Source organism: Dermacentor silvarum, chromosome 1, assembly GCF_013339745.2.
Source record: "Dermacentor silvarum isolate Dsil-2018 chromosome 1, BIME_Dsil_1.4, whole genome shotgun sequence".
In the NCBI taxonomy this organism is placed as follows: domain Eukaryota; kingdom Metazoa; phylum Arthropoda; class Arachnida; order Ixodida; family Ixodidae; genus Dermacentor; species Dermacentor silvarum.
In genome coordinates, this window is record NC_051154.1 from 44,788,034 (window position 1) to 44,805,985 (window position 17,952).

A 17,952-nucleotide genomic window follows, 5' to 3' on the forward strand; every position below is an offset into this window, starting at 1 on the left:
ATAACAGTGAAAAAGTGACAATGGTATCAAACTTTGAACAGAGATGGCACTCAGCAGCTATTGATAGAAGATGTGTGACAATGGTCTGTAAATCATTAACAACTGTTTCAAAATGAAGTGTGACCGCAACACTTGAACCTCTATTTATAACAACGTTGATGCTACAATTGAGTTTCTCTAATTGAAATGGATTAATTCATCTTATTAGATGAGCTGTGTTAGCTTCCAAATGTTAAGGTTGCTCACAGCGCATTGTCTGTTTCAGACTCTGGTTTCCATCTGCGACTCCTGATTCTCCGAGATGTCCTCCTAAAGTGCATGAAAGAAAGATATATTATTGAACCACATAATTATTAACTGCTGGAACAACAGCAGTTTTTATTGTTACCAAAAGCACATAAGCACTAGTGTAGCTAAAACAGAACTATTCGGAATATGAAATGTGGAAGAAATGGCAGGTGCACTGAGGTGCATTCTTGACTTGTAACTAAGCATAGCATAGAAACATAATTTAGGCTGCAGTGTTAAACCGAAAACATGGCCTAACACTTTTCTGAAAACATCATGCACAATAGCAGTTGAAGTGGCAAAATTTAAGATTTTAGCAGATGAGCTGTTTTTAGGCACTTCTAGTGGCATTGCCTAGAATATCAACCAGTATTTTCCAGACACCAAAAAGTCATATCACTTTTCCAGCACAAAACAAAACTTTCATTCTTTTTACTGACCTGCCTGTACTTCCTTCACTGTATGACGACATCACTGGTTTTTTTCATTTGGTATGTTTTGTGGTCCCATGTAGAAAAAGACAGAACATAACATGAGAAATACTGCACATAAAAACAAACCACATATACTGGCAGCCTTGCCTGCCTATGAGGTGCACTGATTTGGCTTGTATGCAAGAAAATAATAATTAAAGATAACAGGATGAGTGCTAAGGTATTGAATCACTTAAACTGATCTGTAATCAGCACAACTTAATGTTGCCAAATTGTAGCTCGAACTAAACCAAAATGTGTGCCACCATTTCGGAGGTGAACTTGAACTGTTTCAGCTAGAGCTCAGAATAGTTCAGAACAAAACAGAGGAACCATTCCAAGCTGGTCTGGTAACCAGTTCAGCATGGTTCAGGGCAAAACAAAGCAACTGCTTCAAACCAGTTTGGCAGGCAGTTTTGAACATTTTATGGGAAAGTGCATTTGTTCGAAGTGATTTGTGTCATCGCCTGCTGAGACTACCTATTAAATTGAGCATACCATAGGTGAAAATGTCAAACAGCTTGTACTACCAAACACACTACTTTCATAAAGGGAAAGTTTAAAAACTATGCAATAAATGAACAAAACTCATGAACAATATAAAAAAGCTCCAGATAATTGAAATGCAGAAGTATGCATTTATCACTGACCACCTGCCTTATTAAATTTACAGCACATAACCGGTGACATAGATTATTCGCTAAATTAAATACAATTAAGTTCCCACAAAATACAAGGATGTGCAGGCAAGAACCTATGGCTTTTGGAGATAATGAGGCAAGAAATAACACAGGTTTTATAAATTGTGTTCATTCAGAGTGTTGATTTAGCCAAACATCTTTTAATATGCATGCTGCAAACCAGAAATATAAACTCAGACAAGTTTCATTATACTCTTACAGATCTCAATTAGCACAAGAATGAAGGTCCATGAGAGAGCAGTGAAGATGATATTGGTGGGGATGCTCGCCACGCATGTCCTTTCAGCAATCTTGCCTTATGATACCTGACCCCCCCCCCCCCCCCCCCCCGCCCCCTTTTTTTTTTTCTTCTTTATAAGTTTGCCTTGCAACATTGTGGAGTGCCGTCAAGACGAAGACGAAGGGGCGCGAGAGTACTGAAGGAGAAGAGGAAAAGAAAGACGTTCAATAAAATGGAGGAATAGCTTTATCCGTCTCCGTTGAGTTCTTTACATTTTGGCACAGTCGACAGGATTAAAACTAGCCGCACGTTGAGAAGACTCGCCGAACGGGAAGATAGACATGCCGGATAGCTACCGTCCCAGTGACAAGAGCGACACTGACTCGGGCAGGTCTTCTACATCGATCAAGCCACTCATCGGCGTCACCAGCAAGGCAAGCCCATGCGCGTGTCCCTTGACAGAGAGAGGTACGGCTGAATTTTGCACTTAGATGCACCATGACGAGACCTACTGTCAGATATCGTCAAATGAGTTACCTTCTGGACAGAATACCATATCTATTATGATTAACTTACTGCAGATGCAGTCAAAGCAGGTTGAGCAACAGTCACAGCTCTTAAACATCTTGAGCCAGGCGGCATTACACAGAGCCGTTCCAAAAGACGATGCCGTAAAGCCAGACAATTTTGATGGTATGTCAATGACTGCAACTATGTGGATTGGCTTTTATGAATACGCCTGCAACAAAATCGATGGGATTCAAATGATGACAAGAAACCTCAGGCCATTTTGGTTGGGAATTGCGAAAGTGTGGTTCGACATGAGAATCTTAGACCCCCTTAGTGACACGTGGAGTTAATGGAAACACGAGCTTCCTGACATTGTTTGAAATTAACTGGTTAGAACGGCGGAACAATGCCATTTTGTTTAGACACAGAGTCGGAAAGAAGCCTTCAAGAATACCTTTATGAAAAGTGAAGGCTACACCTGCTCGCTGACTGCCAGCCTTCCTAACACATCAGTTGTGCCACTGATTATGCTAGGCATGAACAAAGACTGTCAGAAACAGCAGCTGGCCAAATCTAAGACCATCGAGGATCTCTTGCTCGCCCTGAACAACGTTAATGTACACTCCTTTGCGGATGCCGACCGACATCTAACTACGCGGAAGAAAGCTGAAAATGTCAGTCAAGTGGATGCCTACAGCACAGTAACCAGAGAGCAGATGAATGCAGAAGCGAAAGAGAGATCACTTGCGAGAGAAGGGATGGAAAGCCAGGTAAATTGTAAGGACAATGCATCTGTGTCATACAACGACACAGGTGTTGTATATTTATTGAAGACTAACGTTCTTCATGCCAAAATGAAAATTAATGGTAGAGGCGCACATGTGCTGGTGGACACAGGAGCGTCTGCGAGTCTCATAAATGAGGTCCTGGCAGACAAAAGGAAAATCCGACAAGATAAAGCAGTGAAGGTGCAAAGTTGCGTCGGCAGCTTCTGCTGCGTTTCTTGTGCCAAGCAGCTTTCTTCTAAAGTTGAGTCGATAGTCAATTCATCTTTCTAAGATATGCTTAACTTGAGGTCTCATGTACGGCCTTGACAGTATGAAAGAAAAATTCACGTCATTCATTACAAGTATTGAAACTGAAGGATGTGAGTGGTTTTTGCGAATCGATCTCTGCAAAGGTTATTGGCAAGTTCCTATCCAAGAAGAATACAAAAAGTTTACAGCTTTCCTTACCTCTTTTGATGAGTACGAATACAACAGGGTCCCATTTGCTGGAAGAACTCGGGCGCTTGGTTTCAAAAAATGATAAACAATGTTCTATCTGCTTTTACTAGTTGGTCAATATTGCAATGTCTACATGGGTGACATAATTGTGTTCTCTAAAACAGAGGACCAGCGTGCAAAGCATTTATCACAGGTTTTCGAAGCACTGAGTAAAGCCAAGTGGAAGATAAATGTAAAAAAAAAAAAGTGAATCCTTCAAGCGGTCTGTGTTATTTCTGGGCAGTGTTTGACGGCCACACGAAAAGCACCAAAGCAATCTGTAGATAGGATAAAGACATTGCCTCGGCCGCACAATTTGCATTCATTGCAAGTTTTTCTAGGTCTGTCTGGACACTTTCGAGCCTTCGTATCACACTATGCCACCATGACTAAGTGCTTGACATCTATTACACAGAAAGGTGCAACGTTTGTCTGGAGTAAACATTGCGAACAAACATATCAAGCACTTGTCAACATTGTATCTTCCAGATCCAGTCTTGATACTTCCGGACTTCAAAAAGCCTTTCGAGCTCTGCATGGACGCATCACTTTGTGGAACTGGGGCTGTCCTCTACCAACGGGATGACTCACAGCCAACAGCGCACCAACTCAAGGCTGCGGGTTATTACTCCTACACATTTACGAAAGCGCAAGAAAACTACGCTACTACAGAAAAGGAAGCACTTGTAGTGGTAATGGTTGTAAGATATTTCCAAACTTATCTTGAAGGTCAACAGTTCAAGCTGTTTACGGACAACAAAGCACTTACCACTATTCTCAACCTCTAGCAACCCAAAGGCAGAATTGCGAGGTGGATCAACGAACTGCAGCAATTCCCATTTGAAGTGACCCACAGACCAGGGGACAAGCTACCAGACACTGATGCATTATTAAGGCTGCATATTCCATCAGCAGCAAATACAGAAAAAGTGTGCGCCATCGACATCTGGGAGGGAACAGAGGAAATTCCACCACAGGGCGAGAAGTTTTACGTGCCAGAGACATGCCGACCAAGAATCTTGAGACTTTTATCACGACAGCGCCGAATCAGGTGGGCATGACGAATTCTCAAAGACATTCAGGAAGATAAACCAGTGCTTTACTTGGGAAAGTATGAAAGAAGACGTACACGAATATGTCCGAACTTGCCACCTGTGTCAAATGGCCATTCTCATGTATTCAAGCGTACCCTTTGAAGTTGTCCACCTCGACTTCGCTGAAGTCAAAAAGAAGGGGGAAGGGGTGCGGAGGACGCAGACTTTCCTTGTTACCATTGACGAATGTACAAGAATGGCAGCAGCTAAATGTGGAAAGGAGGATGCCAACTCTGTAATCGCCCTAATGGAACGATTCATCTTCAAGGCAACTAAAGTATTGGTCTCCGATAACGGACCTACTTTTCGTAGCAAAAAAACTCGGAAGAATGGCGGAAGAGAGAGGCATCACTCTAAGGTTTTCGACTCCGTACCATCCAGAAGGCAACACACTCGCAGAAAGGTTAATTCGCGAACTCAAGAAGTACTTGGATTTATACCCTACCTTCCCTGGTGGGTGGAAATGTTCCTTGGAAGCTGCAGTGACTCACCACAATAACACCTACACGGAGGGGTTGGGCTGCAGTCCATACTTTTCTGCAAATGGAACAAGTCCTTGGCTTCCTTCAGATCATCAGTTAGGAATTGCCGGCTGCGTTATTCTTCTAGAGACCCCCAAGACAGCCAAACAGCAAATGAAATATAAATTTGGAATGAACAGAAACTTCGACAATAGGCACTATCGTAAGTTGCCTGTGGTTGGACCTGGAAGTTTCATACTCGTCAAGGAAGGACTGAGCGGCCCCAAGTGCCAATTTAGTGGTCCATACATGGTCACTAAAACGGCAAGCCAGCAAGGAATCCTTCAGTCAGTGTACTACGAGACTCCGGCGAAGACAATCGAAGTTAGCTCCGCTGGGAACATCATCCCGTACCATCCCAGGACAGATGGAGTCGGAGGCCCTGGAGAATGTGGAGAGCCGTCAAGACGAAGACGAAGTGACGCGAGTACCAGAGGAGAAGAGGAAGATGAAGTTCAATTAAATTGAGGAACGGCCTTATCCGTCTCCGTTGAGTTCTTTACATCTAGCTAAGCCTGATTTCTGTACGAACTATGTACATATATATCGTCTACGTCAACCAACTACATTTTATATCAAGCCGCACCTAACCAGTTTGGATGCACTTTTTTAGAACTTTTTACTTACAAAAATCTAACCCACGTAAACCACTCAGGTAACGATTAGCAGGAAACCAAAGAATAAAAAGAGCATTGGATAAATGAACGATTCACGAGTTCGTATATCAATGATAGCATTTTCCGGTCGGAAAATTAATATTTCGGTCACACGGGGAACTTTCGATCGCGACCGAGCCCGATCCAGTTGGAATTTCTCGAGGATAGACCAATCGTGATCGAGAATTTCCATTCTGATCGGGTTATTAGACCGCTACGCAAAGTGTCTCTGGTGACAGGTGTATACAACAAAAATCCGTGACACGCCACATTTACTGTGACCACATTCACCACATCGTGTGACACGCCACAAGATAATGCCCGCCAACGACTCGCAACAAAATTTACACAATAGGAATGGCATGACAGCGTTGTAAATCATGTTTAATTAAAAATTTAATTATGCGGTTCTACTAGCCAAAACCACGATCTGAATACGAGGCACGCCGGAGTGGGTTACTCCGGAATAACGTGGACCACCTGGGGTTCTTACACTTGCATTTAGATCTAAGTACACGGGTGTAAATCTTTTGAAATTATCTAGCTTTAAAGAATACTGCACCGGCATTTACCGCAGGATGGCTCAACGCATTGAGGAATGGCCAGGGGTGAAAGCTTTCAAAGTTTCGTTTTCGCACGACATCGCTTGACACGAATCAAGGTTGTTTTCACTTGCTTCATACTAACTAAAAAAAAAAAACTTATAACGTGCGCTGTTATAGACATACTTTGATGCAGATATCACAATGATAATTTTACCTGAGACTTCAGGCCGTGAACAACAAATGCAACGCGAGTCCGCCGCGGCGGAGTCAAAATGGTTGCTGCAGCGCGGCGGAGTCAAAATGGAACAATGAAATAGAATACATAAATAAATGGAACATGAGTATGGAGGGGTACTGCACGCTCCTACTGCGCATTGTGTACAGTCAGGGTGTGTTTATCATAGTAACAGATTTAAGACAAAATAAATGTCAGTTCATGCATACCAAGCCTACACACGAAAGGAAGAAATTACAACACAGCTTGATTGCTCGGCTTGCATGCGTGCACACATCTAGACGCCGGTATAGTACACGCACAGCTTAACAGTATACGACCGATGAGGACCGTCTAATCTTACCTTCAGCTGAACGACACGCGACAACACCCTGCAGCAACCGTACCGCTTTAAACTGAAGCGCCTGTCTGACACGCGCGCATCCACCTTGCGTATTCCCGCGTGTTTGCTCAGACCGCACACCCTATGCACTTGGATCGCCGCGAAGCGGCGCTGCGTCTATCAACACAGTTTTGGTTTTGACGTCTGTCGCTCTGTAGTGTTGACTCGAGGTAGGCGCAGGGATTCATAAAGGCACACATATATGAGCGGTTATTCGCAGCATGGAGGAAGAAAAATACTTCATGATGCGCAGATAGAGAAAAAAAAATTATTCGCAGGCACGACGCGGCTTCAAGACTTTACAAACTTCGGTCACGTGCTCAAATCGGCATGGTGGTTGAAGTGTCAAGTTACGTGCCTTATCAATGCCTCCCTTGGCCTCATATATGCGTCATACTTGCGGTGAAAATGTTATCGCGGCCACAGTGATCCCAGCGTTCTCACACGCAACGGGGGACATGTGGTAAAACCTAGGGGGATATAGGATAAGACCAACAGGTGAGCTTACCACGCTTGCTACTGTTGCCACCGTAATCTGTAACAATGCACGCCAGACGAATAATGCGTTGTGAAGAGCCGACAGCCGCGCTGACAGCCCGGATATTAGTTTGGACGGCGCCACCCACCATGTGCGTCTAAAAATGCCACTAATGTGCCACTATGGCAACCTATGACTGCGATTCCGGCCTCCGAGATTGGTATCTTATCTTCTGAGCTGTCGAAGCGGGAAATTTGAAACGACAGTTTACGCAAACGTTTAAGAAGCATGGAAATGCGATATCGAAGTTGTATGGCGATTATCCGTCTAAATTTGCGCCGTGTGTAGATCATGGGCGCATCTAGAAGGGCACTGCCCTGGTGTATCTTTGCAGTACAGGGCTTGAAGTCTACCTGCAATGGAGGGGGGTAATAGGCCGGCGACCAGTATAGCGCGCGCACACACGCATTTATATTACAGGGTGTTTCAGCGAACACTTTCAAAAATTCCTAAAGGTTGCCTGTGGCAGATAGCCCAATTGTAGTTGATGAGCTGGTCTACTCGGAGAGGCGACCAGCTCCGCCTTGCACAAGAAATTGAAATCCATAATCGAATAATTAACAAAAATTCACTAATTAAGTTTTTAACTAATTATCTGATGGCCCATATTACAATTTACAAATTGTAGCCGTGGTGTTCGCAAGGCGGATCCACTTGGAACGAATTCTCGGGATGACACCAGTTTCGAGATAATAATTCCCGAACTTTGCGGGAAAATGCATTGACGTTCCAGTTAGTTTCTTAACAAAACGTCGCTTTATGCATTGAAGCACAAAATTAACTGGAACGTCAATGCATTTCTCCGCAAAGTTAAGGAATTAATATTTCGAAACTGGTGTCAACCCGAGAATTCGTTCCAAGTGGATCTGCCTTGCGAACACCACGACTACAATTTGTAAATTGCAGTATGGGCCATCAGGCAATTTGTTAAAACCTTAATTAGTGAATTTTTGTTGATTAGTCGAATGTGCATTTAAATTTTTGTGCAAATAATGTCCGCTTCTTCGAGTAGACCAGCTCATTAACTAGAATTGGGCTATCTGCCACAGACAACCGTAAATAAATTTTGAAAGTGTTCGCTGAAACACCCTGTACACACACACACACACACACACACACACATATATATATATATATATATATATATATATATATATATATATATATATATATAACCTGTCCCTCTGCTTTATTATTTTCTACATTTCTATTTCGACCACAGCTAATTTCCCCGATGCTGTCCTTGGCTTCATTGTCTGTAGGGTTTCGATGGTCCTTATTAACAAGAATCGAGCGCCTCGGTTTCCCTTGGCGTTCCAGTTACATTCTTATCAAAATGTCGTTTTATACATTGAAGCACAAAAGTAACTGGAACGCCAAGGCGCAAAGTTCGGGAATTAATATCTCGAAACTGGTGTCACCCTGAGAATTCGTCCCAAGTGGATCCGATTGCCTTGCAAACTCCACGGATAGAATTTGTAAATTGCAATATGGGCCATAAGGTAATTAGTTAAAAACTTAATTAGATAATTTTTGTTAATTAGTTGATTATGCATTTCAATTTTTTGTGCAAGTAATTTCCGCCTCTTCGAGTAGACCAGCTCATGAACTAGAATTGTGTTATATACCACAGGCCCCAAGGTTTGTGAGTGGTGGCGCTGGCTAACACTCCCAGGGTTAGTTCTAGTTGTAAAACATAAATACCCCAGAAAGTGGATGGGAAAACGGCTCCGCGGTAGCTCAATGATGAGAGCATCGCAAGCGTAATGCGAAGAAATGGGTTCGTTCCCCACCTGCGGACAGTTGTATCTTCATCGGTTTTCATTTCCATTAATTTATCATTTCTTTAATTCAATTAGTAAGTACAAATAATTTACCCTGTGTTGTCCTTGGTGTCATTGTTTGTTGGCTTCTTATGATATGATTAATAAAAATCGGACCCCTCCATTCCCTTTCTTCACAGGCAACCTTTATACATTTTTTAAAGCGTTCGCTGAAACACCCTGTATGCTGTATGTTCGCTGAAACACCCAGTGAAGCGTTGACAGGACCCGGCAGTGAAACAGGTCAAAGAATTGAAGCACGTAGGAAAAGTACCAGGAGCAGTTGGACAATGCCTGCTTTCCAGTTTTTGCTCATGACACATCAACCAATTATTCTTGCTTAAATCATTAATCGAAAAATTTAAGAGTTGCATTTGCCCCGCGCAAGGCACTACTGGTAATGAAATCCCCTCCAAATCTTGTCGAATGGGTGCCACAGTTCTACAGCTGACCTGCAAAGGAAAATTGGAGGGGGTGGTGGGAGGGGGGGCTGTCTTTATAAGCACTGTTGGCAGTACGTTCTAGAAAAGCGCCCTATGCGTATGGTCCGACCAGCCACGTGTCGCCTAGCTAGCAATGGGGACGCGCCTCTTCTGTTTATTTGTATATATTTTTGCCCTTTCGCTTCTGAACCAATAATAATAACACGCTGTAACTGCCCGTTTTATTTTATTGTAACATATTCATTTGGTAGGTTACACAGAAGTTTGTTTTCATGGCTGGACGGAGCATATATACGCATAGCGCACCCTTTTGGAATGTACTACAAATATCGCCTTCACCCCCTGGGGGGCCGTGTGAGAAGTCGAAAATTCGTAAATTTACAGCTTACTTTACAAAAAAAAAAAAAAAAAAAAAAAAAAACAAAAAAACTTGCTGTACCTTGCACTCGGCCGCGCAATGCTTGCATCAGCGAAGCTGGGCGATCGTAGCCCAGCATTTTCTGGAAGTGCGCGCGAACTTTTTATCTTATTGCACATGATGATGATAATTTCTTTTCGCGCATCTCGGACTTACGGCCGTCACTGCGCGTTGCATAGCGCAGCTTGCAAGCAACACCGACACCGCGTTGCAATGCCGACAACGCGTTCCAGCAGACCCGCTCCGAGAATGCATTTTCTCTCGCTGTCGCTCTCATTTTCTTTATCTCTCTCCCGAGCATAGCACGCGTAACCTCTTCTTCACGTCGCAGAGCGCGAGCGTGCGAACGCGCCAGCTGTGGACGAAGACGACGACGCTCGAACGCCAATCATATGGTTCACATAAATGCATCTTCTGCAAGCGTGTGCATGGCTGTGTAGCCTAGTGGTTACGACGCTCGCCTTCGGACCGTGGGTACGTGGGATTGAATCCCGACTCGGCAAGAAAGTTTCTTTTATTTCTTGATACGAACCGCAAACCACAAATTACGGCTGGCTTAAAACAGCTTCGCTGTTAAAACACATGCGCTGGGACAATTATCCATGTGTGCTGAAGCATTGTGTTAAAGAAAAGAAACAAGGCTTGGATCCAAACCTATTCGTGAGCATAAAAGTCGCCCATGGTGACATCATAATCTATAAAGATAGGCTTTGAGCTGGCTATTCGAAATAAGCACTCGCTGATATGTATGATATTTCACGGGAAGGGACAGGAATATGCGTTATGAAGATTGATAAATGGCTACGATCATTGGCTCTCGACATGAATGGGAACAGAAAAAAAAAAGACATAGCGAAATCAATGGGGGCATATATCTGTCTTGCTGTATCACATAGATGAAACAATGGGTGACTGATATCGGGCTGCCTTCGCGATATGCGACCATGCGCAAATACGTATAACTGAGGCCGTTTTTCTTTCTTTCTTTTCTTTTCCTCCTCCTTTGCGAGCACACAGTGTGAGCATTGCTCATGGAGATGCTGCCCTCGTAGCCGTTTTTGGGTCAAGGTGCACTTGACCAAAGAATCGCGAGATCGCTGGCGAAAGTAAAGCTCGAAAGAGAAAGAAACCCTGTTATCGGGCTTGAACGGTGCCAACACGCGTGGTTTGGCGGCGCTGTCTCCTTCCTTCCGTGACATTACCTTGCATTCTGCCGTTGCCAGCACCACCCTACGAAAAAGCGGTAGTCATCGATGTTTTCTACCTCACAGGATATCTTGCATGGTTGTTCTAGATGGAATACCGAGATCCCCCCCCACGGATTTGGGGACTGTTATACCGTTGTGGCCTACTTGGAATGTCATGCCATGTTAATTACTGCTGGATTAGCTATGAAGCTTTTTTAAAATATGCAGCTCATAAGTAGGGTTCAGTGTTGTCGGTTTAAACTGAAAATGGGATACCAGCGCTGGTCAGGATCGATGAGCTACGGCAGTTCGAGCGTGCAACTGAAATGTGCTGCCGCTTTCCGAGACAACGAAAATCGGATGACATTTTGAACGATAACAGATGCGCGCCGTACCAACGTTTGCTTTAGCCCGATGCGTTCAGCCACTATCTGTGCATGAGCATGCGCTCTACGTTTTGCCATGTACGCCCGTGCCACTCTTGTCAGGAACTGGACACATGGCTCAAGATGGGCGGTAAATTTGCTGACGCGAAACCGCAGCATGCGCTGCTGAAAATGGTTTCCTCCGTTGGTTAGACAGGGCTGGTCACGTGGTCCCGACACGGTCCGTCGGTTACCTCAGTTCCAGTATGAGTGAGGGCGGGGAAGGCACGTCGCTTGCGGACGCTACTCTAGGCAAATTGAGTGAGTGCGTTGGCAGTCGCACTCGCCTCCTGGCGGTATCGTAATGGCACGTACACACTAGCGGCAAAACTAAAGTCCCTATATAAGAAAAGTACCGCCATCCTTTGATAAACGCCGCTTCTCTCTCTCCTGTATCTCCGATTGGACGATGATAGCGCGCGCTTTTCACTTCTTTATATTTTCTTTTTTTCCGCCTCAGAGCCATGTTGAAAGTGCTCTGCGCAGCCGCAGTCGCCGGCGGCGGCGCGCGCCCGGCCTGAAAGCTTCAACGTGGACTTTCTACACGGTGACTTTCTAGGTGCGCCACCGTCGACTTGGCTTTCGCAAGCAAAAAATAAAGAAAAAAGCAAGCGCTTTAGGAGAGGAGGCGGCGGAGGAAAGAGTAGATGGCGGTACTTTTCTTATATAGGGACTTTAGGCAAAACGCGCGCGGCGCGCCGCCGGCGGCAAAACGCAGCAGCGGCACGGAAGCGGGCCGCTCTCATTGGTCTCCTTCATCCGCGGCACGTGGCAAACCGCAAAAAATCGGTCCAGGAGCGATCCCTGCCGCGGCAAGAAAAACCTGTTTCGCGGCTGCTTTCGCGGCGCGCGTCTTGCCGCCGGCGGCGGGCCGCGCGCGTTTTGCCGCTAGTGTGTATACGTGCCATAACAGGGCATTCTATTTCTTGTCGCCTCCAATAACAAACCGATCTGGAAAACCTCATGAGTCGTTTCACTTTGTGAAGGTGGATGACCAGCGAAGCTGTTTAGCACACGACACAGAGGTGACACAGAATGGGGAGGCCGCGTATAGTCCGGACTCCCGAGAAGCAACGCGCCTACGAAGAGCGACGGCAGGAACAGAGACGAGAATGCAATCGTCGCCGGGAGTGCGCACTACACGCAGCCTCCTCATTACTACGAGAGAAGTGAAATTCAAAATGCAGAACGGCACCGTGACTTATATACACGCGCGACGGTGCCGCCGCCCCGGGAAAGTGGCAGGAAACTATAGGCACGCAAGCGGTTGGAACGCCGACAAAGAGAGGGCGGTGCGAACTTAGACATGGCCGACGAGGGCCGGCCTTTAGGGCTAAGAAGCAGATCGTAGTGTCCGTTCTTACGCTTGCACTTGGGGCCTCTACAGGTCCCAGGTGTTACAAGGGTAGTTCAAGGCGCGTTTACAGGTTTAACCTCCTGGAGCCCATCGTCCGGGGGTATGCGCCCTTGCCTACGGGGGTACGAGCCACTCTTACTGGACCGGCGCCAGGATTGACCGCTGTCCCTGTACCTGTCATCGGACCCTCGTCCAAGGCTTCGACCAGCTTCGACCTGGTATTTGGTGAGCCAGCGGTTTTCCTACCATCTCCGCCTGCCTGCTCGCCCGGCATCGCCTGCTGCTGGTGGCCCTGCCTTCCACCCGGACTGGCCTGGGAGGACCACCTGGACGGCGTGTCAAGGTCCGACACCAGGACGGAGCCATGGTCCTGGTCTCTACGTCCCTCGGCCTAGACCTCGACCACCTTGTGGCCTGCCCTAGACCTAGGACCTGCCAGGCGCTTGGTGAGCCAGTGGTTCTTCCCCACCAAGCCGCTTGACTGCTCGCCCGGCATCACAACCGGGACCTCCCTACGGCAGTCCTTGGTTCGCCACCTCGAACAGGAGTACGAGGTCCGCATAGTGACAAAGTCCAACTAGTGCTCTCTCTGTGGAGAGGAGCTGTCACTGCGCCCCTCAGGCCATGTCTGCTTTGCAGGTGGCAGCCTGGAGGCCCCTGCCACCCGGGCACGCCACCAGTGTCCTCACTGTGTGGCCTCTTTCCCATATTCACAGGGCCTTGCCAACCACGTCAAGTGGCACGAGAACCAGGGCGCCATGGCGCGCGCAGCATCTCGGCGAGCCCCACAACTAGAGTGACCTAGAATACTGGGGAGTGTCCAAAGCGCCGCGCGAATGCATGGGAGGAGCGAGGACCTTTTCTTGTGAACTCCCGCGCCGCATCGCTGCTGTACCGGACCCGTGGGCTTTCTCCGCTGCGGAAGCCGCGCCAAGGCGGCGGGCGTCTGCCACGAGCCTGATATTTTGGTTGCTATTAGCCAACATCGTGATAATTTGGGATATATTAAGCACGTGCCACGTCACTGCAAGGTAGTATACTGCAGTGACTCGCTGCACAGAGAACGCGTCTGCCGGCTGTGAATACGGGTATTTTGTCTATATTCTTCTAGCTCGCTTGGTCCGCGCTTACGCGGCTGTTTGAGCAACGCATTGTGCGCGCTTACTTCATTTAGTTATGCGTGGAATGAGCAACGTGAAAGTGCTGCAGAAGAAAATAAGCTGGAGATCGCGATAACCTGGAGAACGTATAGCAGATGTGGCTAGCTCATGCGAACGCTTTTACATCCTATCGTTTCCTTTCTTTTATTTGATGCATTCGATTTGTTTTACAAGACTGCCTCCCATGCTCTGCTGTTTCTTTATTAAGGCGAAATCCTTACCTGGCTCTTGGGAGGCGGAATGTGGCCGTCGGTGGGGCCGCGGTACGAAAAATAAATACAAACTGCGTGACTCTCGCGTCTCGTTCACTTGGTATATATACCAAAGTATAGCGTGTAAATGCACAAATGTCTGACCAAGATGGCTGGTGGGTCATGGCATTAGTAACTGACATACTTGCATTCACGTCACGATTAACGGTAACAATATGACGTGTGATGCAAACCCGCATTCTTCGGCCAGAAATCCTTCTGATGGTGTGAGTGTGACGATAAGAACGTGTTGAATGCCAATCTCGATCTCAACGTGTCGAACTTACCCATATATCATGAAGAACTCAGAGCACAGGTAAAGGGTAATAATAGTAATGATAATTTTGGGGGTTTTACATCCAAAAATCACAATATATGGCCATGAGAGACAATATGGCTATTGGAGGGCTCTGGTAATTTCGACCGCCTGGGGTTCTATAACGTGCACCTATATCTATGTACACGGGTGTTTTATGCATTTCGCCTCCATCGAAATGTAAGCTGCCGTGGCAGGGAATCGAACCCACGTCCTCGAGTTCAGCAGTCCAACCTACCAAACCCACTAAGCTACCACGGCGTGTAGGTAAAGGGTAAGCGAGAACTATACGTGACAAAAACAGGACAAACCAAAATAAATGAAACGCTAACAGTGCAACATTGTGTACGTATGCCTCATTTCATAATTACGAGCGAACGTCAGAAAACGAACGTGATGCATTACGGATGTGCAACTCGTCTTTCGCCTTCTTGTGTTGCAAGAGCGCAAACATTAAGCGAATTTTAACATGAAAGTAACTTCAGGAATATTTATTACATATGCTCGCTCCGTTCGTACACACCAAATATACTTACTGATCAATAATTACGTACTTGTAGAGGCAACTACATAAACCTTTCATGTTTTATTCTTATCGAAGGTAACTATTTTAGGGAACTGTAGAATCAATAGCGATATTTGTAGTGCATCAAAGACAGTAATTTTCAAGACGATTTTCCACTCAATATAATGCAAACACAAACATCGTCACGCAACGCTAATGCTTGTTAGTTTACGTAAAAAATCCCACGTTAAGCAATAACTATGATATTATGAGAAGTTACATGTTGATAATTTCAGAGAATATTCACGAATTATTAAAACAAGGCGATTACGTGAATAACTTTTACATAACAGATGAGTAAATGGCTAGGCCAGTAGTATTTATCTATTCATTTCAATGTAGAAAAGATATATTTGTTTACCTATTTTCTGTTTGTTAACCTATTGGCTGGAATGGCTTTTCTTTCGAATGTCTGAATTTGGACCAAGCTTCGCTCACGGTGAACTTTAAGATACATCGTGTGCGAAGTTTGTATTGAAGCGAAATAAGCCAACAATTAATATTGCGGCGTTAGGGTCATCTCTGCTCTTTCTCTTGTTTCCTTTACACCTTCTCACTGTGCTCTGTTCATAATAAAGTATCGTCGAGGCTAAAAAATTGTCGAATAAATACATAAGCATATGGCTGTAAACCACTACTGACCGCGAGTGAAAAGCGCGTAGTGCTGAGCGAAGCGGTCACTGCACGCACGTAAGTATTTCACTTGGCTGCGCGAGTAATTTACTTTTTTCGTTACTCTTACACTTGCAAGCATGGTGATATTGCCCGCATATCCATGCAAATACCGTTTTTTACGTTCTTTCCTTGCGCGGGCTCATTTTGCGTGTTTCTAAGCAAGCACAGTTACCGCATTTTCCGAACTCTAGCACCGGAGCTAGGCCGCGCTGATAGTATGACACGTTAGTTTTTGCATTCTCTTGCTGCCCAAGTAGAAGGACAACACTCAAAGATGGGTAAGCTCCATGCAGCACCACACTGTTGAAGTTAAACAGACTTTAAGTGCTTAGCGTAGAAACTGAACGCAGAAAACTAAAACTACAGCGCGTAGCAGACGACCCTCACTTTCCGTGCGCTTCGCGAGTGCGGAAAGCCCACGTGTCCGGAGCAGCAGCGGCGCGGCAGTTCACAGAAAAAGGCCCTCGCCGGAGCCGGCGCTTTGGACACTCCCATATATTCTAGGTCACTCTACCCAAAACCTGCTCCCACCCAGCCTATTGCTCTTGGAAATACGGCTGCCAAGCTATTTGCCAAGTGCCTAGGCGGGCGGTTGCAGGAGTGGCTGGGATCTCACGACATCCTCTCCCACTGCCAGAAAGGGTTCCTCCCGCACGATGGTGTCTTTGAGCATAACTTCGTCCTCCAGGAGCGCCTGGACAAGGCCCGCAGCGGTGGCGTCGGAGCCAGGTCTGTCGCTAAACCCCACCAAGTACCGCTCTCTCCATCTGGGCGGCGTCCATCCGGTGGGGACCAGACCTTTCATGGTTGCGGGTTCCACCATTCCTGCCATGGCCGACTTCGATGCGCATAATTTCCTGGGCCGTCCGGTGGGGTTCCATATTCTCACCGACGACGTTACCATCATTGACCAGGCTATCCAGAAGGGCACGGTATTACTGACTTCTACGCTGACTCTCTGGCAGCGCCTCGATGCAGTCAGGACCTTCGTCTTCCCAGGGCTGAACTTCATTATGAGGTGGGGCACCCTGGGAAAAGACAACTGGTAGCGTCTTGACAATGCCAATTGCGTCCTCTCTGGAAGAGGACGCTCTACTTACCATCTAACGCGTCGAATGAGTATCTCTAGGACAGCCCACATTGGGGAGCGGCGGCAATATCACTCGCTGCCGAGCTCAGCGACCTCTGCCGCGTCGACAACGCTTTTAAGTTGCTGACGTCCAGGGATCTGGAGCTTGGCGTGACATGGCGTCTCAGGGCCTGTTTGATGGGGTGTCCAAGCGACTTCGCCGGCCGGTGGTGCAACGGGATGTCGAGGACTACATCAGCGGGTTCACGGAGGGCGATTTCAGGGCGCCATCGTCGCAGCTTCGATCCGCCTGGACGGAGGCACGGATGGCATCCCGCCGATTGGATGTTCTGTGGAAGCTGCACCCTGATGGCGTCCGGATAACCTGCGGTGACCACACACTCACCCCAACCCATCGCAGGAAGGTCATCCGCATGCTCCGCGCCATTCGATCGGCTGACAGGGATGCAGCTCTTCACAACAAGCCCAACCAGGGCAAGGTGTTACAGTGCGTGGCCGCCGATTCCACCAGCTCCCATTTTATGCACACTGTGTATTTGACCTTGTTTGCGGACTGGCGTTTCATCCACATAGCCAGGCTCAACCTCCTACCTTTGAACGGAGCCTGCATGTGGATGACTGGCCGTGACCAGCGGTGCAGAGCTTGTGATACACAAAGGAGACCCTGCCCCACGTACTCTGCTACTGCATGTCCAAGAGCGCCATGTATACGGCTCGCCACAACAACATCGTGGCTCGGCTCCACACTGCGTGCCGGAACCGCTTCTCCATCACCTATGATAACCGGCCAGTAGGCAACCCCAATCTCCGCCCA

At 46.7% G+C, this 17,952-nt stretch overlaps 1 long non-coding RNA gene across 1 annotated transcript; it reads right to left on the reverse strand.

Annotated features, from left to right (window-relative positions):
• Positions 1 to 240: 240 nt before the first annotated feature.
• LOC119461922 (uncharacterized) lies at positions 241 to 6,958 on the reverse strand. Its single transcript, XR_005194102.2, has 3 exons — positions 6,852 to 6,958; positions 729 to 762; positions 241 to 309 (listed from the first exon to the last, which is right to left on the reverse strand). It is a non-coding gene; the product is annotated as an uncharacterized LOC119461922 (long non-coding RNA).
• Positions 6,959 to 17,952: the final 10,994 nt, after the last annotated feature.